Genomic DNA, 23966 nt, shown 5'->3' with positions numbered 1-23966 from the left:
GTTAGAAGCAACTGAGAATCTCTAAGGATGAGCAGGAGTTTTAGGTCCTGACATGTGATCCAGAGATCAGAGGGTGAGCAATGGCTTGGGGATCTAAGCGTGAGCAACAGTTCAGAGACCTGACAGTGAGCGCTTTAGTGACCGGAAGGTATGTGTCAGAAGACGTGAGTGATCTGTATTGGAATAACTGTGTTTGCAGTCTTGGAGGATGGCACTGACCTTTGAAACTTAAAGCATAATTTACCACAAATTTCTCCCCAAAATAAGCCCCAAATGCTAACCCCACAATGATTAACGAAAGTTGCGATCTGCAAATGTGGGCCACTTTTTTTTGGGTGCCCGGGACAATTTTTCATCCCAATCTGACACCGGATCCAATTTTTTTTCTTTGTAGTCCAGGACTTCTCTGGATTTTAAGAACAGAATAACTTCTGAGAATGGGCCTACTCAGTTCGTAGAGGAAGTCCCCACAAAAATGTGACTAAAGCATGGCCCCTATCTAGGGTGCCCAGATGGCTTGATGTCACAGGGACAGCACTTCTCTATTACTGGGCTTTGCTTTTACATATCATTGTTATCTGTGTGTTGGTCCAATTGCCTCAATGTCAATTAACCAAGACTACTACTCCCATAATGCATTGATATGTAAAAGCAGACTCTAGAAAAGACAAAGTGACTCCCTCCACTGGCATGAAGCCATCTGGTCAGCCTACCACTGACAGCGCTCTACGTCCAAGAACTGCTCACCATAAACTAAAGCATGCATCAGCTGCCTTCCTTCGATTTGTCTGGAAAGGGGACGGCACTCGAGGCCCTAGTAGGAAACGGGCTGCATAAAAGAAATCATTAATGAACCTGCCTGCTGTGTGGTGCGCAGCAAGCGGGAGCAGCCCACAGAATGGAAACCCCGGGGGGACATTCGATCTCTCCTTTCCGTGCCCGGACCTTGGGAACAGGAAATGTGCTGAGTCCGCGGCTCTCGCGGTTTGACAGGCAGCGAGGGGGCAGGCAGCAGTTGTTAGCAGCTGCTGGCTTTTCTGACGCGCCCACAAGGCTGCAAAGGCCTCGTTTGTTCTATGCCCGCCCAGTGTTTTTACCTTCCATAAAAAGCAGACATCTGGCTGCTTAATTGTTCCCATTTTCGTCTGCTGGGTACATCAGTGTTTGATTGTTGCTCTTGTTAATTATTTGCAGTGTAATAAGGGATGTTGCAGGCTCCTTTAATGCTTTTTTTTCCACCGAGGCTGCTGTCTGCAAATAGACGTTATTTTTAGTCTTTTGGCAGTGAGGACCTAACTACCAGTTGGTTGGTGGAGCCCCTCAGCAGCGTCACAAAGCATATATATAGACAGCCCCTCTACACGCCACTCCTAACCACAGCATGTACACCCTCACCCTTTCCGCAGACTGTTCACTCCTCCAGCTCTCCTTTACTCATCCCAAGCCTCATCCTATTACTATAAACTCCCAATTAACACTTCTGGATTCTTCCCTCCTCTATCCCTCCATTACTCTAGTCAATCCAACTAACAAACTCACATATCCTCTGCTCAAATTAACTCATAAAAATACTAAAACTGAACTCATCTTTCTCTATACTAATCCACCACTAATTCCTCTTGGGTTCGGGAGTAGCATGCTACTCGCCGAAAAGTGCTTCAACGCCTCGTCAGGGCTTGTAAGCACTATATAAATACTATTACAATTACTACATACACCAAGGCGGTATCAGGCGGCCACCCGCTGAAGGGGGCGCCAAACTGCCCATAAAATACGGCATAATATGTGTGAGAGGTTGCAACACAAAAGGCATTTCACCAAGGGCAGTAAAGCCTGACAATGAATACCTTCCTGCACCCTGCTTCTCTGGTACCTTCCTGCACCATGCTTCTCTGGTACCTTCCTGCACCATGCTTCTCTGGTACCTTCCTGCACCCTGCTTCTTTGGTACCTTCCTGCACCCTGCTTCTCTGGTACCTTCCTGCACCCTGCTTCTCCGAAAGACCTTAAGACAATTGGTAATTTTTGTAGCACTTACTTTCAGGCAAGATTTTCTTTTACAATGTTCTGTTCTTCTCCTGAACTTTCTTAATTTTCTCTAGGTGCAAGTAAAACGCACCACGTATGGTCATAAAATAGTGGTCAGTGAAGGCTTTAGCCAGCCAATGCATTTTCAAACATCTGCAGGGCTGCAGGTGCAAGGTGAGGGACCCATTTCACCAAATTCTACCCATCAGAGGAGTGGGGAAGGCATATTATTCTTCTCCATGCAATGGCACTCTTGGTGCTTCGGTTGGCATTACAACACAAGGCCACCAAGCGTACTGATTGTCAATATTCTAGAGAATTAGGTATGTTCAACATATCTGCCAAGGAATTCTGGGAAAATGGTGAAGCTTTAGTACTGTTGGGAACCTTTGGTGGCCACTAGATCCAAGAACAAGACTGGTATTAGGCATACAGGTTTTGTACCTAGGATTTTTTGGGCGATTTGTTGACGATAATGAAGCAGCAGATGGCCAGTAATGGATGGTGTAGACTTGGTGCTCCAAAATGTAAATGTTTGACCTGCTGTGTTTCCCTGTCTGACTTAGAACATCCTTTCTTCAACCAGTGGATTTTTCTGATAGCATTATAGCTCTTTTGACTTGGGCTATAGGGTTTGTTAGAGACACTCTTCATCGTTATGGAACCTCCCTTGTGACTCATGTCTATAACCCGGCCAGAAGGCCTTTAACCAGTGGCGGACGGTAATTTTACGAGAGAGAAGTTACACATGCACACATACACCTTACTTACACCCATTCATTCACACATGCACCCACACACCCATTCACAACACTCACTAACAAATACACATACATTCATACATGCACGCACCAAACATAAAAAAAAAAAAATTACCACAACAGCTCCGACAGTGCAGCCTCGGAGGTCCCAGAAGGGTTTGGACTGCTGTCTTCCCCCACTGGCTGACCTAGGGTCAGTCAGTGAGGGAAGGCACCAGTACCAATCTCATCACAGAGTGGGATGGGGTCAATGAGACGGTTGACCCCATTCCACTCTGTGACGAGGTGTCAATGATTGACACTAGGACCTGGGCGCTTCAGGGCTTAAAACAGGTCCGAAGTAATCAGTGACGTTCCCCCTCGTCATGAGGGGGAGGGCCTTGAGGCACCTTTGCCCGGCTGAAGAGGTCATGCCCACAGGGCTGTGACTTCTTCAGCCCAGCAAAGTTCATCTCAGTTAGCCAGGAGTCTGCACATTTAGCGCATGTCCAGCTCCCCTGACTTTTGTTCAGCCTGATGGACACTCTTTGTTTCAGGAAAAAGGTAGGGGGTGTGGCCCCTCAGCCTGTATGGACGGGCCGTTGCTGCCTTTAACAAAGGTACAGCCCAAGGTAACAAGCTATAATATTATAGGATGACACACATGGCCTGTCTTTTGAAAGGAGACTGTGCAGCACGGCTAAAATCAGACTTACAACCAGGGCCTATTAAGCTGACTCAAGAGGCCGAATACTCAGAGACACCAATGTGCTTCCACTTTAGTGCTCTACATCTTTGCTGCAGCAGTATGGCTGTGGGTGGCGGTCTGTCCCTCAAGGGTAGGGCCAACACACAGTAGTCTAAATAATTTTAGTTCAGCCAGATCAAATGAGGTCGGTGCAACACGGTGGGCACTAAAAATGTATTGTCTGTGGCGTTAAGGGCAGCCTACGACTGTCCTTCTACAGGCTTCTAACGATGGGACAGCCTTTAAAAGTCCTGATGGGGGCAGGCAGAAACCAGTTTCCTGTGCATGGTATTGTTAGGAGACGCAAGTGGATCGCGACCAACATGTAACATTTCGACGGCAATATAGATACCATAACCTGATTTCCCATCATGCCTTTGGGCACTGTAAACTACAATGGCTGCAGTCCTGTTCCTGAATTTACACATTACAGGAGAACAGGCGGGGATCTGTCAGTGTGTGATCAATATGGTACAAAGAGCACAGTGTGGGTGGGACAAGCAATCAGTGAGCCCGAATTCACCGACTACTGGTCAACGAACAATGCAAGCCACTTAAAGGTGACTCACATTCATGACAGGTGGCAACTGATCTGAATTAGAAAAGATCAGAAAGGGAAGGGATTTAGATTTCAGGACGTGCTTAAGCACAGGAGGGCATTAAGCGTTCAATGGGCTGCCTGCACGTCTGCTGGTTAAGTGGAGGAAGGGAGCAAAATTGTGATTAACAATGAAATAAAAAAAGATTGAATGAATGGAGGGCTCCGCCAGGAGGTGTCTGTTACCACGGCTTCTCCAGTTTCTCAAGTATTATCTGAGCACCGTAACGAGACGCCCCTTTGTACTTCGTCCTTGTTATATCATGTTAACAAACGCGTACCCCTAATCCCGTGTAATGTGCTGTGACCAAGTGGTTGAACTAATGAGAAAGTATTGGGGGGACCGGAGGGCGGCAGTCCAGCTGCCTGGCTGTCCAGAGCGGCACTCCCGAAGGAGAGGCCTCCAGGACCCGAGCAGGTGTTCCCAGTGGCGCCCAGGATGCAGAAAAACACACGAGTAGACCGCATAGCGTATACTACAGCACTCATGGGGAAAACGAGCTTTTGTATTTGCCTAAGTCTTTGCTAAAAACCAGTTATCACCGAACCCAGCAGTGACCAGATTGATGTGGGGACGGCGAAGATGCCAAATGTGACTCAGGAATTCAAAGGTAATGAATATCACATTATTTGGATTCTCCGCTTATACTTTTAGCAAGATGGCTTCCAGCACTACCATCCTAAGAAGAGGAGCACCATAGCGGTAACAGTGGTGAAGGCGCTGTTGCATCTGATTTGGGGTATCTCTACCATTAAGGGGAGGCCCGGTAACCCCAACTTTATCTGGGCCAAATCTCAATACACCATTATCAATATACAGGGGGATAGATTTATATATATCAATATCAATATATTACAAATGAAAACACCAATTAATTATTGTGGATAGTTATTGTCTTTTTTTATTTTTAATAATTATTAATGTTTTTGTGTCTCCCTGTTTGACTTACATCCAAGGGTGGAATTGCATAGTAAACACAATTGTACACATAACTACATCACTATATTCCCAACATTATACAAATGGACAAATAACCAATAGACTAACAAACATCCTAAAACCACACAATTAAAATGAATGAAAATAAAGAAAAATGATTTTTATGGTTTTTAGCACAGAAATCAGTCTTTCTTTAAGTAAGCTGCTGAACCTTCGTCTGGCAAACAGTCTCGTTTGTAGACTCTTTGACTACAATGCCTATGGTGTTAGGCTGCATTACCCGTTTTTGCACAGCGCCGTATTTTCCAATTATTTGGCTTATTAGTGCTTCTTTTTTGCAGAAATGTGGCAGTGATTGCTGGTCACTGAACACCCTCAGTGTGAAGAGGGAGGTCAACCATCCACCCCGTACCTGAGGGAGGTTAGAAGATGAAGGTTCTCCCCGTGATGGTGCCCTGGTGGGTGTTGGTTCTTGCAGCCTCTGGTCACTGTAGATGTGAAGCACATTACCATCTGTGCTGTGCACTCATAATACAATCATCCAGGAAGCTCTACACCCAGTTACTTAGTGATTTGGGCCTTGCATTCACATTATTCAAGAACACGAATGGCAGTACATTGTAAAGGACTACTAAGGACATCAGCAATCACATCGTCCTCTGATGCGGCATCTTCATTTTGGAATAATCAGTTAAGTTGGGCTTGTAAAATGTGCCTGAACTATTAAGCCTGCATCAGTGAGAATTTCATGGCATCTGCTCAGAATCACTTGCCCTTCTGTGAAATTAATACGCATTCATTTAGATCACATTTATTTTCATTGAGCTTCAAACTAACACAATCCGCCAAGAAACATTGGTCTTAACCATTCAGTTGGTTTTCGTGGCAGCACTATGATGACAGCAGCATTTCTCACGTAAGGTTCAACGTAGATGACAAATGGAGGCAGTTGATAGCCATAGGGCCTGTGGTGCCACTTGTTGACGCACAAGACAGATATCATGTTCAAAGCATGGTCAGCAAGTGATGATCAAGTTGTGAAGATCACAATGGACTGTGGGTGCCCTACTGCCGGACAAGTAGACTGTAAGGTACCTAGGGGGTTATTACAACTTTGGAGGAGGTGTTAATCTGTCCCAAAAGTGACGGTAAAGTGACGGATATACCACCAGCCGTATTACGAGTCCATTATATCCTATGGAACTCGTAATATGGCTGGTGGTATATCCGTCACTTTACCGTCACTTTTGGGATGGATTAACACCTCCTCCAAAGTTGTAATAACCCCCCTAGTCTCAGGTCGACGCCAGATCACAACATGAATCTGCCATGTGCTGAAAAAATGAATGTTTGGCAAATACAACCGAGGAAGATGCGACTGCTAATGCTCTGAACAACAGGATGCAATATTCTACCATTTATTGATGGTGAGCATGAGCACCATACTAACCCCCGTAGACAAGCTGGTGGGAGTGCTTCCTGAATGGTGGAGTTACAGTGACAAGGCACATAAGTCTTATTGGAAAACAGATGGTTGGTGTCAGCATTGCCTGATGACTTGTTTACCCAAAGTGGTGCCAGTGTTGAAATCTCTTCTTGCACCTCTTTTCTGTCTGCCTAGCTTATCAAAGAGACACCACTGCCTGATGGTGTTAATCAGGTGTACAGCGAGCCATTCTCTACAAAGGAGAAACAAGACATTTCAGCCTACTCCGTGCACGTGTCTCTTGCATGGATTAATATGTGGGGCAAACAGTATCTACCAGGGGCACACCACTTCTTCCAATGTACAGTGCCCAGTCAATCATCCTAGCAGCACGTTAAAGCACTACACTACAATCCAGGGTGTATCAATTCTATCTAAACTCCGCTTGCAAGTAAAAGGACAGTCCCTGGGCTCTCTGCATGACCTTCAAAGCAGCAATGATAAGTAATTTCCAATCATGTTGAATGGGAAATTTGACCTGCTTGAGATGCCCCTTTGTTCCTCATCTGAAGCAATAGCCCTCTAAGCTTGAAATGTAAACGAGGAATGGAATTAAAATCACACCAAAGTCATTCCACCACAGATCGTGCCTTTTGAAATGGCGTCACCATCACAGTAGTAGCACTTTGTAAATGTGAAACTAAATGTCCACACGACACCTACCTATGAGATCGCACTAATAAGCATTACTGGTTTTTTGGAGGGAAACCTAGGCCTGAGACCCCCTTCAGCAGCATCTAGCTTAAACCTGAGAGTATGTCTTCAGACTTTGGTTTTGTTCACCACAGTAAAGACAGCGTTGGGGTGTAGCACATATGGACAAATACGTGAATACTGAAAACTTTTGTGGAGAAACTGAAATGTTTGTAATCTCTGATGCACAAGTACAGCACACACAATTTTTCTTTAAATAAACATCTATAAAGCCATGTTGTCAGCTGGAACTATGGCAATGAATGAATAAACGAACAGGATATCAGTTTTAATCTCTCTCTGCTGGGATAAGCAGAGGTGGTTGGGTGGTGGGCCTAGAGGTTTGGAGCCTCCAAAGCCCCTTTATCACTGATGAAGCAGGCCACTAAGGTAGGTGACGTGTAATTGACTGGGGACCTGGCGAGAGCTTTCAGCCTGCCATTTTATCACAGGAGTGATACTTTAATAAAGATGGCATGCCAGAAGGGCACCAGTCTCTGCAAGCCAACCCCTAGGGTCTTGATGGAGAAGGGGGAAATTGTATTACGTTGGCCATGCAGGCAGAGTTGCTAAAAAGCGGCCCTCCCCCCACTGTAGCAATATCATTGGAAGCCTTATCCCAGAGGTGCTCGATCACACAGGCTAGTGTTTTGTACCGGTGGACTGAAAGACACAACAAACTAATGAAGACATAGGAAAATCATCTTCGGCGGGTTGTCTACTGAGCCGTGCTCGAGTGCCTGAGGAGGGATGTGCTTTGCATGTGCCATTTATCAGGGGACTCATACTGGGAGGTAACAAGGATGAAGACGATGTTGATCTGCGATTCTATTGATTAGGCGGGAGGCTTGAACTATCTGTCCCGCCTGTGGCTCCTCAGTACAGAGTGTTCCAGGGAACGATGTCTAGGTACATTCCCACAGACACCGATGGCCTTTACCTGCCTTTGATTAACATACAAGAAATCCGTCGTGAGAGGCATGGAACAACACGGGGTCCTGAGAATACTGCAGCTAGAGCAATGCCTTCGGCGTGCAAATCTCTGTAGCCGAGGATACAAATATCAGGTCTTTTTCAGAAAGAGCTAAAGCGGCTCCACAGTGATCAAGAAATTGCAAAATGGATGCACAATTTTAAAAATAAGAATACAGATTACCTTGAAGTAATATATGCATTAATTCGTAGCAGTGCGTTTGGTTGGTTGTTTCAGCAATGTGTTAGTTAGTCCCTGTATGTGGATTAACAGTAAAAATCACATTCGTATTCATTCGTTTGTTTTACATTTTTCTAACATAGTGGGTTCAAACCAGTGAGGAACAATGTAAGCAAATAGATGCGGAAAAGAAAGGCAGCGTCCAGAGGGTCTCAATTAATATAGTGAACAAAGGGCATGTGCTGCAAGGACATCTTTGGGCAATCAACAGTACCTTCTGCCCCCTCGACCGCAAATTATCCTGAATGCATGGGCTACATAGGTACAAATGTATGATCTGCTGCGCCTGCAGCTATAGGAAGTGGGCAGCATCAACTCTTGGCTCAGAGTAACCTTAGTGGAGTGGGAGGTATACTTCAGACTGCATTCCCATTGTGAAGGCAGTCACTGGGAGCATCCAGTAGATCCCATGGTCTATGACAGTGGTTCCCAACTTGTGGCCGGGGGCACCTGAGGGTCTTCAAAGCCTCCTCAGGGGGTCCGCAACTAATATTATTAACAGATTAGGTCCCCAGCTTTCAGTAATGACTCAGTGGGCGGTCCCCGGATTCCAAAAATGATTCAGTGGGGGTCCCAATGTTCCAGTAATGATAAAGTGGGGGTCCACAGAAATCAAAAGGTTGGGAACCACTAGTCTATGGCATAACCCCCCTGCTCACCACCACCTCACCCCTTTTCCGGCGCCTCACATAGGTCTACAAAGCTGCACCAGTCCGTGTTCCACAATGAGACATGAGTCAGCCTTTCCTTCATGAGTGAGTGAATGAATGCCCACCTAGGTAAACTGGGTGAGGTGACCAGAAAAGCAGTGAATTGGAGTTTATAGGTGGTTGAGCATCCCTGGCTCACTATGCACGAGGGCCAAGGGCGACCATGTGCAAGGCAAATGAATCCAAATGTAGCAAAAATAAGATGTTGCATATTTATTCTTGCTATACATATAAACGTGCTCTAATGTAAAGAAGCGAGACAGCATGGCTATTGTGTGTAGCTATGTTGTTATGCTCTGCATTTTCATGTAGCGCCAATCGGCCGAGGCAATGACTTAGCCTCTTAGCTCTTTTGCTACAAATCAATGGTCCGGGATTGTTGCTGAACCCCGAGAAGGACTTCCACATGGGGCGTCTGAGGACGTTTTTTTTTTTCTTGAAAATTGATGCAACTTATTGGCCTTTTATTTATTGATCAAGTCATTCTGGTTCTACAGTTTTCTATTTCTGCCTCTCATAGCCAGCAGGTACGATGGCTCAGTGAATCAAGCGCTTGCAGCTCGAGAAGTGTGCGGCCTGCACATCACAGGCTTTCACCTGAGCGGAGCTGGTTCTTACTTGCACCTTCTAGAGGTAGTGAGTTGGGTATACCTGACACATCTAACAGCCCACTGACTGCACAGAGTGATACTCTCATGGACCCCACCATTATACACGTAACTGGCATGAGTGGGTGGTGGGAATTCCAGTTGACCCGTAGCAAATTACTTTTACCAAATTTAAAAATTGCTGTGCAGCTTTTCGCATTTCTAAAGAACTAACACGGATATCACGCACCAGTTGTTAGTATAAATATGCATTTATATCTCTGATCAGTTAGTTTACTCTTTGTTTTCCTGCAACATATATTAGTGCACCTGTAGCGAAGTAAAACCTACTAGTAACTGGGAACAGGACTTTGCAGTTATTAATACACCCTTCACTCCCACCAATGAAACGCGTGAAAGAAACGGCAGTTGTTTTTGACTCGCAGATAATCCCTTTAAGCGCACACACAGAAGATGCAGTAATGTGGAAATAACCCCAGGCACCGGAGTGATGGGGGCGGGGGCAAGAGGGCCTTCGCGGCAGATTCTGTCGACTAATTCCCACCTGTGAGTAAAAGGCGCCGGGCGTTCCTTCTTCCTGGTTGAAAAACGCGCCAACCCCGCTTTGAGTCACCCTGTTGGGGCGCGACCCGCCGCCGCCCCGCGCACCATCTCAGCGTTACTGACGGCGCTTCTGCCTCGGGCCAGAGATGGGATCCGGTGCAGCGGAGCGGCCTGTGTTCATGGACCGGCCGGGACCTCGTTTGACATCTCTTCTGATTTTATGAGCCCTGGCAGGAGCTTCATAGGACCTAATCACGCAGAAGCGTTGCTTGTTCCTTCAGTGAATGCCGTCACCCGCAGAGGGGAGGGACGAAAACACGGAGAGGGAGCCCTCCCGGGGGCGAGGGGGGGCGGAGAGATCGGGGTCCTAAAGTACTCGCACCTACAAACGACACGAAAAGAAACGGAAATATAATTGGTGCACATGAGATGGAGATGCGTCTCTGTAGTCTACGAATGAGTAAGGTATTCAGTCATTTGGTCATCAGAATCACCCAATCCCAGCTCAGAGAACAGACCATAAACTCGCGCTACCAGCTCGGCAGCAAGAGGGGTATAGACGGCGAAACAATGCTCTCAGTCACAACCAACCACATAAAACCTCTTGTACCTACAACAGCACCAACAGACGAAAATACAGACTGTGAACTGATGGTGGCAAGCACCACAGAGGGCATCAGAAACAAACACCAGAAACACATGCAACCTAGACTGGGGTAAGCACCCGGAGTACCAGCACCAGATCCGCTTCTAAAACTAGACAAGGTGTAAACTGCACAAAGGATGTTGTTTACTTCTGCCACAAAACCACTCACAAGACCGTAAAACATACCAGAATCACATACAACCCAGACCACGGTAAACACCGACAATATCAACACCAGACCCACGCGGAAACTAGGCAAAGTGGAACTGCACAGAGGATGTTGTTGACTTCTGCCACACCACCAATCACAAGGCAGCAAACCACGCTTTAACTACCCAGCAGTCTTCCAAGCATGAGACCACTAGAAGAACAGAAGATATGGAAAACAAAACTGCTCTCAGTAAATCACAAAATAATCTACAGTACACCGTAAAACCCTTCCCTCGGCCACCAATACCCCACCGCCCCTAATCCAAACTGCCAACCAACAATCAGGCTCTAGCATCGGAAATTAAGGACAGAAGTAGCTCACCTCTCACCACTGTTGCACATCACTCAATACATTGGACCATCCCCCAGCAGTTCCCAAAATACCCACACAAAAAAAGTACCAAATATAACTTGAGTTACCACCCTACAGATTAACAATACCTGCTGTGTCACCAGACACAAGATAAAATGCAGTGCGATTAATGCACATTACAGACAACCCAGGGGAACAAACAAGTAGCAGATAAGTGCTGTAAAACAGAATTATGGAAATAGCAAGAAAATAAAATCATGAAAAACACATACAAAAAACACAAATACAAAATATTAAAAAGAGAAAGTATGAACAAAAGAAAAAAGGAGACTTGAAATTAAAAGAGCAGACCTTGAAACAAGCAGCAAAGATAGAAATCATAGAGCTGCTGACTAACAAAAAATACAGCAAAGAAAAAAACACTTGTAGGACTCTAAAAGAGTACCAACATAGAAATGGACAAAAACGCAGCGGGGGAAACAGTGGAAAAGGAAGAAAGAAATGGATCATAAACCAAGAAAAAAGGGAAAGTTTGCTTCAAGGGCTAAGAGTGGCAAGGAAATGATGGGAAATAAAATGTTGAATTACAGAAAAAAATATGGAGCCATGGTTGCAGAAAGTATGAACTCACCAAAGAGAATAAAAAACCACAACCTATGTGCTCATGGTGTAGTTGAGAGAATGGCCGGCAGAACAGAGGGGGCTGGCAAAGGTCTTCGTGTCTAGAGTCATCAAGAGTTTCAAACGGATCCCAACGCAGCCGCTGGCCAAAATAACATACATCGTTAAAAGGTGGGTGAATCCGGAGAGTCACTGATGAGTGCCAAAGTGATGCCGACGTAATGAACACAGAGGAGGACATGGTAAAGCAGGGTTGATGATTCACAAAACAGAAGCACACGATTTGCTGCTTTTGTCTCAGAATTACACACTCCCCTGCACCGAAAGCAAGTTAGTTTTGTCAGGACAGAGATGCGAAAACAATTCTGGCTTCTTGAATTAGATTTCCACCACTGTTTTTCACTTTCACTTGGTCAGGGTGTGGGTTTGCTCCCCAGGACTTGTGGAAGGGTCAGTAAATGAAATGCTCTTTTTGTCAGTGATTGACAAACACGTGTGAGAAACGCATTACATGTGCTTTTTCTACACACACAGAAATGTAGGCAGCCATTGGATTTGAGGGAGCTTCACAAATGCCTACGGGTAATTTACGCATGGAGACATGAATGAAAAGTCACCGAACTATTATGTCTGCTGTTCACTGCGTTCAGAGAAAGAAGTGCAATCAACGGCCCAGAGTCTGTCTCTAGCGCTTCAAGCCGCTTTAGGGTGCGGCTGCTTCTGCAGACATAAACTGAGATCTCCTCACTCATATAGCACGTGGTTTCCAGTTCTGATTTGGGAAGTTGACCCTTTCGACCCAACAAAGTCTAATAACTCGCAAATCTATAAGGAAAGGAGGCGTGGCGTTATGGAATGCACCAAGTTCCTGTGCCTCGAAGGGGGTGTCATGTCAATGCTGCTAATACCGATAGTGCACACTGAGAGTCAGCTCTGTGAGGTTCAGTCGCTCTGGTGGGCTGATGCACTGAGATGGGGCGAGACACAAGCTAGAAGCAGATTAGATAAATAGCAGGACATGGACGTCAAATTTGGCGAATCAGGAGCTCCACCTCTGTCTTGCCCTTTGTTAACCTTGGCCCTGCCCCTGCTGCCACTGGTTTAAGGGCCATTCAGGCAGGGAGAGAAAAAGAAAGGAAGCGGGGGTCCAACATTACTTTCTGTAGGTTACATTACTTGCACTCTCCTGGCTACACAGCAGCCAATAGGAGACTGTTGACAGGCCACGAGCAGTAAACCAGGCCAGACATACAGGGTATATGTCATCTCGTTTATGCTAACCCTATCGTTTTGGTGACTGGCGACCATGAGCAGAGCTGGATTGGCCAATCAAGGCACAGGGAGACCTTTTGTAGGCTGGTGGCATGGAACCCTACAAGGTTGGATGGACCACACGGTTCAAGGCCCATCGAGCCCTGAAAGTAGCACTGGTACACAATGTTATTAAATGCATATCTAATATTCTAAAGTCTAATCTAACAAGGCTCCAGTGTACTACTATGCCAGACTTTGAAGTTCTAGAATATGCTAGGGGTATATTTTTTTCCAAACACCTTTTAAAACATGTCTTTATTGTTGATATATTTGGATCTGTAAATTAGTTGAACTGCTCTGTAAAATGATTTGTTTTGGATCCTTTGTTTAAAGCATTTTCATGGGGAGCCCAGCCGCAACCCTCCGTGACCAGTACATACACATTGCAAGGCGTGGCTCCAATGTAACCTGCAAGGAGCAGGAAAGAGCTGAATATAAGGACATTGTGCTTGGGAACGTGCAGTACAGGCAAAGGTACACTTGCACCACAGGAACCCTTGTAATCCAGAAAAGGTGCAACACTGCACCAGTGCCACTGTAATCCGTGTAATCTGCCACCATAAGTAAGAAATACCCTGCTGCTGCACCCTGGTCATTACACCCTCACGTGGCTCATCAAGGGATGCTCTAATTTCAGTTATTCACTCTAAAGTGTAGCCGATGTTCTTTTACATGAGATTATGACGTCATTCAAAACGAACGAAAAATATATGTAGATTAAGGATTTCCACCCTGATGCCAGCCCTGTTCTTGCAATGACTGGTCTATTGCGCCCATGATCAAGTCTTCTATTGCTGCTCCGAGAAGTGAGTCTTACATGGCAAACACCTCAGCATTCTGGGCCCGTTGACTCCTACTTCATTTTATGCCTTGAAATTGAACGTTGGCCACATAAAAGTTCAACCTTAATTGACAGAATTAGGGCTGGAAGAATATTAGGTGCGGAAAGTGCAGTGCAGAGAATTTGCATTTTGGGTGGTGCTCCCTGCAAGGGTTGGTGAACACCCAGAGGCCGAATGCTTTGGGGTATTTTTATATCTCTATAGTTTCCTGCCCTGTACAATGTGCAAATTGACAGCCGTCATGGGAAAAATACATGCATTTCGGAGCACAAATATGGGAGAGATTGCCCACATATTTGATTGGTGCGTAAGAGGAAAATGTATAGTAAAAGTTAAATGGGTATTGGTATTGAATTTGATAATTTGCGTCAGATTTACAAACGCTGATTTTTGTTGGCTGGTGGAAAATCCACGTGTAAATGTAAAACATATTTAAGATAAACTAGAACTGTCAATGATTTATTTGAATACTTCTGAAATGGTGAGTTGCGTGAAAGTTGGAAATTTGCAAAAAACATATATGAAATCCTATGACAGCAAATGTCTGACTTCCACAGAGAAGGCTTTGAGAATCTGCCCATTTCATAGCATCCAAACTCCTGGCAGTCTCTGTCAGGTTTCACAGCCATGATTATGTGGTAAATAAGAGCTCTCAGTCAAGGACTGGGGTGTGCATGGAAATGTGCCAGAGTATTTGGTAGTATAGAAGCCTCACTCTATCTATTTATCTATCTATCTATCTATCTATCTATCTATCTATCTATCTATCTATCTATCTATCTATCTATCAGAGTCTCAAAACTCACTTAAGTCATCCTTCTTCATGTCACACTGCATGAGCTACAAACGGGCACAGTATGATGCTGGCGGCCATCTTGGTCTGTAACTGCTGTCAAACAGAATATTTTCTGTATCTCTTCAGTTCTCGGTTAAACAAAGGGTGGTCCCACTGACCAGTAGTGCATTAAAACGCGCACTGAACTTCACCTGAGAGTTCAGCTTTTAACAGAAGTTGGATGTCAATGCATGTTGGTGGTATTTAAATCAGGCATCCCCATAGCATTATTGTAAACAATTGAATGATTCCTGGAACTCCAGATGAGGGGTGCCCAGCCTTCTGGGAACAAGGCAGCATGCCGGAGGAGTGTTCATATCATTTGCAATTCAGTGATCCGAGAGGCCTTGCGCTGAGAGGCGGGGTTCAATTACTCAAACCACGTATTGCTACCAGCATGAATGAATAACAGGCAGCGCTGACAGGATGCCACATTTCTATTCCAGACTCGTATGAGGCGGCAGAGCTCCTTTTCCAGCTATTTATTCCGATAGGCATCAGAGATCGAGCCAGTGAATTGCACCTACATTACCAAACTGACATTTTCAACCTAAGCAATGTGGATTTCAAAAATGATGCCTGCGTGTAAAAAAAAAATTCTCTAGCTAGGAAACGTTTTTCAATGCGGGGAAAATATTTCTCTGTATTAGCCTCAACATATTAACACGATTATTGGCTTTTCACATCGAAATTGTAGATCTCCTGCAAATTGTGGAAGTTTGGGACTAGTGTGCTAATTCCAGCGGCAATACCCCAATATTGTGACAGCATGAAGGTATATTATTACCACCCTATCTACTCCCGCACATGTATTACACGCTGATGCTGCACCATGCAAGAGTACCCTCGTGACGGGGACCCATCATTATCTAATTTCTCTACAGCAGCCCATATTGATGAAATGTGCAGTAAAGCTTTTTGCATAATTTTCAATGATTACTGCACGGCTCAGGCAGGGCAATAACACGTATGACTGTGTAGGTGCATCGCGTCCCCAACTCCATGCCTGCGCATTCCATCGGAGCACTAACCTTCCTGCTCGAAAGCCTGAAACCCCCGTACATCCCACTGAAACTGCAGGAGAGCACAATTCTTCCTCTTTATTTAATTGTACATGAATAGTCCCTGAATATTCTCTTATGTTCCCATTATGTTATAGATTTTTTGGGCCTGTTCTCAAAGACGTGCAAGGGTACACGAAGAGACCAGTACTACAGGGGTACTACTTTACGAACCCCCAAAATGCTAGTGTGACACAAACAGCGCACTATAGGAAGGCCATTTCCCTTTCCAGGACTTCTTTCCGAGGCGTTAGTCTGGGACAACTGCTTTGTGTGTAGGGAGTAAAACTCAGCACCCCACTGGGAAGAAGAAACTTCTGAATTCCAGAAGATACCCCAAGACCAAAAGAGCGCGTGCTCAGCATCAAGAACCTGGCCATACTTTACTAAAAAAAATAAAAAGCATGGGTACACAAGGTTGACGACTTCAACTGTAAAGGATGCTGGAATAAGGTTCACGGAGGTCAATGGATGATTGACGTCACTTCCGTTACCACGGCCATTTTGGTGAACTGACGTTGATGTGTCTCGAAAACAGACGGCAGGATGCAGGGAGACAGCTTAGTAAACAGACCTAACATAACATGACAGAGACCACAAGATTTGTCTTCTTGGGACCAGCTATGAGTTGTGTCGACAAGTGAAACGTTTCAAATGCAAGGATCCCCCCCTCCCCCCCCCCCATTAGCTTTGACCTGACTATTTCGCTGCTTAGTCAAAATGCTTTGTATTGCTGTGCCATTGTGCTCACCCAGCAGCCTCCTCCGCGGTGTCACCTTCAGTTGTGTGCCATGCACTGATGTCTAGGGTTACAGCAACGCCTCTCAGGTGTCCTTTCAAGACATAAATATGGGTCAAGGTGCTTCACACAAAAATTGGAAGCAGACTTCTTTTGAAAAGAAAGTGGTAAGCGCCACGTCTGCATGGACAATGATCATTGTTGTGTGGTGGAAGCAGATGGTGCCCAAGAGGCGCGACCGCAGCAAATGGTGTTAAGCAGGACGTAACACAGAAGACTGAGTGCTTGTTAGGTGGGTCCCACTTTTCGGGATCTCCTTCATGGAAGACTTTTCCATCATGAGTGACTTAGGATTCCTCTCCTATTGCCCTCCACCACCACCACCTTCTGTTGATATAGTCTCACATTTTCTTCTTCTTAAAGATATCACCATCAACCAATATGTATAATGGCCAAATGCAAGTAGTCACAGACGCAATAATTAACCTTGGCGGTTGCCCCAAGTAAACCGTACGAAAGGTGAGCGAAAGATAAGGCAGGCTTTAGGGTAGTTTCTACACTAGTGTTGTTTCTTGTAACCCCATTCCACTTGTTTGCTGCTCTTGTGATTTACCCCATTCGATTACTGAGCTTTTAAAATTAACTTTGCCTTTAACTTTTTCCAGTTTTTGTGCCTCATAAAAATAATTGTTTTCTATTAACACGTTCATGCCATAATATATAAATAAAAAGTAGAAATGCCTGCCAGCATGCTCACAGGTTTTGTGTTGTTACTTCCCATGAGGTCAACAGGCATGTCATGTCCCTTCCGCAACGCCTATGATTTTGGTGGCATTTGATGCAGTTACCTTTCAGACTCTAATCAAGCAGAAAAAGGCAGAAATAACATCTGCTGCCCTTTAAGGGTTAAACTAATAGTACATATGAACAGCACTTTCTATTTGTCTCTAGTAAAGGGGACCAACGACAACACTGCCTAGAAGGCAGAAGTGGTGTGGTACAAAGAGGTGAGGAAGGACACAAATGGGGGTTCAAGACACAGGGGACCACTACACATCCGTGGCAACCAACTGTGCGCCACTATTTGTGCCTATGCACTAATTCAGTGGTTCCCAACCTTTTGACTTCTGTGGACCCCCATTTTATCAATACTGGAGCCCGGGGACCCCCACAGAATCATTATTGGAATCCGGGGACCCCAACTGAGTCATTACTGATAGTTGAAACCTAATATTATTAAATGTTCTATGCAGTCGCGGACCCCAGGGGTCCCCGGCCCACAGATTGGGAACCACTGCACTAATTTAAGGCATTTACATATATTTGGGAAATCATCTAAATATGCTTTGTGTCATCAAGGTACTGGCATTTAGTGTATGCCCTTCCCCAAGCCCACCCTCCTCTGACGTTCACTTCCATAGAGTTTCAGCCCCCTTCAAGCTCACCTGGGGTCATTTAACAGTCGGAACTGTATCACTGCCCCTTTTGAGTCAGTGCCTTCTGTTGGCCTTCCTCAGTCAGCTCAATCCCTCCCTCGCTGGGGATGCTCGAAGTCGGGATGTTCAGTTTCACCCATTTCTCACGTGTCTCTGTCTCGGCCCTTCTGCAGTGTTATTGCAAACTCTCCTGCTGGAGACTGACAGCAGAAGGGTCACCTGGGTATTTCCCCCAAAACAGAGGTAACAGAAGCAGAATAGGCCACCGCTGTTTACATCACAGAAAGTGACATCACACACAAACTTTGCAGTGCTCCGAAAAAAAACAGTCCATATTAACATGCACCATTTTTGGTTTGTCTAATGGAAAACTGAGCAATTGGAATTTGCATCAGGGCAAATCTGTCAAAGTGAGTTCACTGAATTTTTCTATATAAACAAAATGAGAATTGGAACAAATACAATTTTGTGGCTTTCAAATATGCAGAATGGAATTATGTTGGACTCAAAATAATGTTTCCCACGATTTAGTGCAGAATAAGACGAAATTAGGATAATGATTATTTACTAACATAGATTTATTTGTGAAATTCACTATTACTCGATTTAAATCAATTATTTACCTGGTGGAAAATATTTTTGCTGTATGGACTGGAGCAAAATAAGTTTGCAGCAAACAGAGAATGGTGCAAATGGATTTGCAGTGAGTTTGCACTAGTGCAAAGGTTATAGGTAACATGGCCAATTACTGTGAGGCAGTTGTGTACAAGGCCTCTATCCCACAAGCTTTTCTCAGATTAATAAGAATGTACACAAAAGGAGGCGTGTGACCGTGAAGAAAGCAACACCACAAACGCAGGGAGTCACGTGGTGAGACTTTGCAAGCATTCAAAGCACTAGCAGCTTCCAAATGACAGCTCTGCACGCAAACATCCTCACTGCATTTGCATTCCTAACAAACCCGGCTGCTTTTGCATGTCCGTGTCTGATTGTTTGTGCTGCTAGAGTGCAGCCTGTGTAGTTTTACATAATCGTCGGCCTGCGGGTGCCCGGAGAGCGCAGTATGTCTGCGCGTGGCCTGCGTGTGCCCGGAGAGCGCAGTATGTCTGCGCGTGGCCTGCGGGTGCCCGGGGAGCGCAGTATGTCTGCGCGTGGCCTGCGGGTGCCCGGGGAGCGCAGTATGTCTGCGCGTGGCCTGCGGGTGCCCGGAGAGCGCAGTATGTCTGCGCGTGGCCTGCGTGTGCCCGGAGAGCGCAGTATGTCTGCGCGTGGCCTGCGGGTGCCCGGGGAGCGCAGTATGTCTGCGCGTGGCCTGCGGGTGCCCGGGGAGCGCAGTATGTCTGCGCGTGGCCTGCGGGTGCCCGGAGAGCGCAGTATGTCTGCGCGTGGCCTGCGTGTGCCCGGAGAGCGCAGTATGTCTGCGCGTGGCCTGCGGGTGCCCGGAGAGCGCAGTATGTCTGCGCGTGGCCTGCGTGTGCCCGGGGAGCGCGGAGCGCAGTATGTCTGCGCGTGGCCTGCGGGTGCCCGGAGAGCGCAGTATGTCTGCGCGTGGCCTGCGGGTGCCCGGGGAGCGCAGTATGTCTGCGCGTGGCCTGCGTGTGCCCGGGGAGCGCGGAGCGCAGTATGTCTGCGCGTGGCCTGCGGGTGCCCGGAGAGCGCAGTATGTCTGCGCGTGGCCTGCGTGTGCCCGGGGAGCGCAGTATGTCTGCGCGTGGCCTGCGGGTGCCCGGGGAGCGCAGTATGTCTGCGCGTGGCCTGCGGGTGCCCGGAGAGCGCAGTATGTCTGCGCGTGGCCTGCGGGTGCCCGGAGAGCGCAGTATGTCTGCGCGTGGCCTGCGGGTGCTGCTGGATTCGATGCGCCTCGTATCTGGCATCTTTTAACGCAGCAGGAGGCAGGGCGGGCCTGTGTCTTAGGACCATGGACTCATCACAGCAGGAGGGGTCGGTGCACCTTATACCCCCTTCTTGTTTTTATTTCATGTAATTTGCTGAATGGAGACGCCAATAAAAGTAAGCGACTGTTCTACCTCAGGCCATTTCGAATTACCTTCCAATTACAGAGTGGAGAAAAACCATGTGGGAAGCATACAGGAGAGCACAAGAGGGAGGATGTTGGGGAGAAGCAGTCAGGCAACATAGAGCAATGCGAAGTGCAGGGGGAGAGACATATAGGCGAGATGTAAACTTGGGAGACGACTCGAATATATATATATATATATATATATATATATATATATATATATATATATATATATCCTCCCTCCCTCCCTCCCTCCCTCTCTCTCTCTCTCTCTCTCTCTCTCTCTAGGCAATAGTAAGCTATGGGCAGGATATATGCCTCAGGACAGACAGTGCATGTGCTGCCTAGTAGGCGTGACCTAAAAAAAAAAAAACACCCTGGGATTCCTGATACAAGGGAGCCCACTCCAGCTAGCACACCCATCTGGGATGAGCAGCATAAGCCAATGATGAAGCATGTCACTTTCAGTGGAGGAGGTTTGTGCTTCCTTTCAACAAACAGTCCTTGAGAAATATGGTTTCTGTGATGCCGACCTGGCATACAGCTGCTCTGCACAGACTTGTCAGGTCTACCGGTTGTTTGCTTATGATCATGTGCCCCTGTTTGTATGATGCAGCACTTTGCCTGAAATTTAAAACCTAAAGCTCTAACCAGTCGAATACAGTGAGGTAGAGTAGTAACTTAACAGTAATTGGCAACTTTACTTCCTGGTGTCACTTTTGAATTTGTCTCTGGGTATTAAGGCTCAACCCCGATTCCACATCCAGGATTACAGTGTGAATCCATACTTCTAGGTTTACATGCTCAAACCTGAGTTCACCTGAAGGCGTGAAGCCTTAATATTAACTCACAGAATCACCTCTACAAATACAGAAGACTTCACACAAAAGTGGACCAGGTTCATACCTGATGTGGCCTCTTCTTCCACAGGTTGGATGCCTCCTCCATTGTTGAGACTGTCTCATTTAAATATGTGCATAAGTTTTAATGTCTCTGCCCGGCTTCTGTTGTATGTGCTATTGCTGTCTAAGTATAAATTCATGACCAAAACATGCTCCACCAATCCGACATAATTATGAAATGAGTCAGACAGGGCTTCCATAAAGGTATAATGGGACAGTCGATCAGTTTATTCCCTCTCCCTAATAAGGGAGTCTCTCTATTCCTGTTTTGGAAGTGAATGAGCAGGGCTACAATGCTTGTTAATGCCCTTAGGAGATGAGGACCATTTAACAGTATACATTAACAAACAGGCTTATCTTCAGATCTTTCACAAAACTCAAATAGTTAGGGCTTTATGTACTAATTACTGGTCGCAATTTACTTTATGTCCTGATACACTAGTTCACTAAATAACAAGTCCAAATGGGTAGCAAATTGCCCAGTCCACATGAATATTAATGAGGTAGGTAGAAAATTGCAATAAACTGAAATTGGTGGCTATAGCAGGGATAGAGGCTTGCTGGGGTCAGCAGATCACCATGTCTGTGATCACCTTTGAATAAAGTAAAATATTTTTTTAATGCAGTCCGTTTTCCTTAAATTAATCTGGGCTGCATTTAAAAAGAAAGTGTAGGTAATGGCCTTTTCTGCAGGGTTATCCCCAAACTTTTTGCTTTTCTCCTATTTTTTTACCCTCTTTTGGTTGGCTTTACGACTCTGGGCATTTTACTACTGCTTATCAGTGCTAAAGTGCATGTGCTCTCACCCCTAAAACATGGTCTGATTGGCTTATGCCTGTTTGGCTTATTTAATTTACCTGTAAGTCCTTTGTAAAGATGCATATCATATACCCAGGGCCTGTATATTAAATGCTACTAGTTGGACTACAGTGCAGATTGCGCCATACACAGAAGTAGCCTTTCAAACATGTCTCAGACCTGCCACTGCAGAGCCTGTGTGCACAGTTGACTGCCACACTGACCTGGCAAATCAAACTACTTGCCAAGGCCCGACTCCCTTTTTGCTACACCTAAGTCACCCCTATGGTAGGCCCTACATAGCCCTATGGCCAGGGTGCTGTGTATGTAAAAGGTTGGACATGTACCTTTTTGGGTTACATGTCCTAGGTAGTGACAAACAGTCTATTTAGTTTCTCACTACTGTGAGTGCTGCTTCTCTCATAGGATTGCATTAGAAATTCCTTCCTATATGTCTAGGTGGTAATTTCGGATCTATAAGGAGTAGCTTGGACATGTTTGGAGTGGTAGTGAAAAATCATGCTTACTGGTGTAGGTGGATTTTACATTACTATTTTAGAAATGCTACTTTTAGAAAGTGGTCTTTCTCTGTGCTTAGAACTCTGGTGCTTTGCAGCAAGGCTTCAATCCACATCGAGGGGAGGGTGACAGATCCACTTTGTGCATATTCGCCAGACAGCCATCCATCAGGAAGGGTTAGGTTTGACATTTGCATACTGATGGTCTTCTTGGGCTGGGAGAGAGGGAGGTGAGGCGCACTTTACACTTGAATAAGCTGTGCCCTGCAGTTGCACTAAGTGCTCATTTAACCCCCTCTGATGCCTGGGGCCAGAGTAGAGAAGGGGAATTCTTGGAACTGGTCAGAAATGGCTGAAACCTTGTCTCATCTTCTAGAATCTGGGCATTCTGAGTATAAGTAGAGGGGCTGTAGCCGCCTGATTTTTAGAGCACTTTTGGAAATAGGACCGAACCTCTGCTAGAGGGACTGCTGGACAGCACAATGGACTCATTCAGACTGCTCTTCTTTAGTTGCCCTGCTACCTAGTGTCTGCTGGGTGGCACAAAGGACTCATCTGTATTTCTTTTCAGTATGTTGCCCTGCTGCCAGCCTGTTACCTGACTCTGGACTGCCACGGTTCTGTGGGACTGCTAGGAGGAACCGCCACTTGAACCCCCTCTTTTGTGCTGGCCAGTCCGCCCCTTTGGGTCCCCTCTAGTGCCTCCCCAGGAGACCAGCGCATGGGGAGTGCGGTGTTCTACTCCCTGACCTTTTTCCAGCATTAGCGCATGAAGAGCGCTTCATAAAAAAAGAGCTGTCAAGGCAAAGTGCCTCATCATTTCCTGTAGATTCTGGGTCCACATGAGTGAGCGCTAGAATTGTTGCATAGCGTAAGGGAAGCGCTTACTGATCTCTCTCATCGCCTCCATTAACTCTGCACCCCCCTGAGGTTAGTCCTGCAACCTCCTGTATACAGGGCTACCCTTCTCTCTCGCCCTCCCAATGCTGCGCTATCCGACACCTGAGAGCTGCTGTAGCACCAGGGGGAGCCCCTGCCTCAGGCACACAAAACCAGCTGAGATACTTTGGATTTCCTTCCCTTTATTGGGGGGGCACCTTCATCCTGACTGAGGACCTTATGGCTGCCCGCAAGAAATCTCCCTAGTGGGCCCCCTCCCTACCATGACTGACCTGGCAAGCAGAGCCCGCCACTGTGGTCTGACATAGGGGTTGGAACCCTCCCCCAACGAGCCCCAGGAGGCAGACCCCAGTGCCAGAAGAGAGGTGTTAGAGAAGACCGTGTCACACTCTCTCCAGTCAGCTTCAGCCCAATTCTCCTGCTGCTTGAACAACAGGCAGGGTGGGAGGCTGCCCAGGCATCAGAACGCAGCGTTCTTTGCCCTGGGGCAACAACACCACATTG

At 46.2% G+C, this 23966-nt stretch overlaps 1 protein-coding gene across 3 annotated transcripts in view; it reads right to left on the bottom strand.

Annotated features, from left to right (window-relative positions):
* Nucleotides 1-23966, bottom strand: part of ARK2C (arkadia (RNF111) C-terminal like ring finger ubiquitin ligase 2C) — a 155123-nt gene that overhangs the window by 82734 nt on the left and 48423 nt on the right. The window contains exon 1 of one of the 3 annotated variants that reach the window (XM_069218870.1): nucleotides 10309-10596. The exons of the other annotated variants lie outside the window; for them this stretch is intronic. The gene's annotated coding sequence lies outside the window, so the exon portion shown is untranslated. Of the gene's footprint in view, nucleotides 1-10308; nucleotides 10597-23966 lie in introns of those variants that run through there. 3 annotated transcript variants of the gene reach the window in all.

Source organism: Pleurodeles waltl, chromosome 1_1 (genome assembly GCF_031143425.1).
Source record: "Pleurodeles waltl isolate 20211129_DDA chromosome 1_1, aPleWal1.hap1.20221129, whole genome shotgun sequence".
Lineage (NCBI taxonomy): Eukaryota > Metazoa > Chordata > Amphibia > Caudata > Salamandridae > Pleurodeles > Pleurodeles waltl.
The sequence above is the reverse complement of the archived record's forward strand: the minus strand, read 5'-3'. Positions and strand labels throughout refer to the sequence as shown.